Consider the following 1,264-nt stretch of genomic DNA (forward strand, 5'->3'; position numbering starts at 1 on the left):
GAAGAAGGAAGAAGGAAGAAAAAGAAGGAAGAAGGAAGAAGGAAGGAGGAAGACGGAAGAAGGAAGAAGAATGAAGGAAAGAAGGAAAGAAGGAAGAAGGAAGAAGGAAAAAGAAAAAAGAAAAAAGGAAGATGAAAGAAGGAAGGAGAAAGATGGAAGGAGGAGAAGGAAAAGGAAGAAGAAAGAAGGAAGAAGAAAGAAGGAAGAAGGAAGAAGGAGAAAGGAAGAAAGAAAAAGGAAGAAGGAAGAAGGAAAAAGGAAGAAGAATTAATCAAGAAGGAAAGAAGGAAGAAGGAAGGAAGAAGGAAAAAGGAAAAAGGAAGAAGGAAGAAGGACGAAGGAAAAAGAACGAAGGAAGAAGGAAAAAGGAAGCAGGAAGCAGGAAGAAGAAAGATAGAAGAAGGAAGGTGCAAGAAGGGAGAAAGAAGAAGGGGTAAGGTGAAGAAAGAACTTCTTATTTTTCACTTTTTGATTCTTTTTGCTAATTCGGCCTGTTGACGACGCCACTCAAAATTTGGCAACCTTGTCAGCAGGAGACAACTGCTCCGAAGCCGAGCCAACGAATGATACACCCATCGCTACGAAGCAACAATAGATTATAGATGCTGTTAGAAGTGATAAGATTTATATGCAGGCTACGGATTTGATGTGCATTTATTCTCTTAATAATTAATATATTGAATATTGAATTATAGTTGCACAAGTCGATAATTTGAGTGCGTTGTTAAAAATGATTGCGGTTTAGTGGCAGTGGTTTAGCTAAGATCGTCGTATACATACGTGTATGCTGAACTAGCATTATAGGTTAGCTAACTATTTGTCTTATTTAATACAGAACGCTAAAGATTTAACTATGTCCCCATAGTGATCCTAGGTGCCAGTGCTTGCCCTTGCCGTAAATCAACAGATTCGCGAATATTTGAGGCGAAACAAGTAAGAATCGATTTCTTTTTAAATGAAATAAAACCTACAATAATTCCCCACTAAATTCATTATAGCGCTAAGAACCAGGCATAGAAATTGTTTGTTCGAGGAAATTTGAATATTAGGGTGATCCGAATATGTAAGATGGAATAGTGTTTCTTAAAATGAATTCTAATTAACTAAAATAAATATTTACAGCTTTAAGCGTTATGCTAAAAAGAGTCGGCCGTTTCTCCTTCCCGAACACGGCCTAATGGCCATTCGGCCTAATGATCGTTCGGCCTAATTACCATTCGGCCTAATGACCTTCGGCCAAATGGCCTGACACCTGTTCGTTCAT

The 1,264-nt window shown here is 38.1% G+C and overlaps 1 long non-coding RNA gene across 1 annotated transcript; it reads left to right on the top strand.

Annotated features, from left to right (window-relative positions):
• The first annotated feature begins 507 nt into the window (after positions 1-507).
• Positions 508-1,047, top strand: LOC134220304 (uncharacterized). The gene is made up of 3 exons (XR_009981854.1): positions 508-804; positions 866-933; positions 999-1,047. It is a non-coding gene; the product is annotated as an uncharacterized LOC134220304 (long non-coding RNA).
• Positions 1,048-1,264: the final 217 nt, after the last annotated feature.

This window comes from Armigeres subalbatus, chromosome 3, assembly GCF_024139115.2.
Source record: "Armigeres subalbatus isolate Guangzhou_Male chromosome 3, GZ_Asu_2, whole genome shotgun sequence".
Lineage (NCBI taxonomy): Eukaryota > Metazoa > Arthropoda > Insecta > Diptera > Culicidae > Armigeres > Armigeres subalbatus.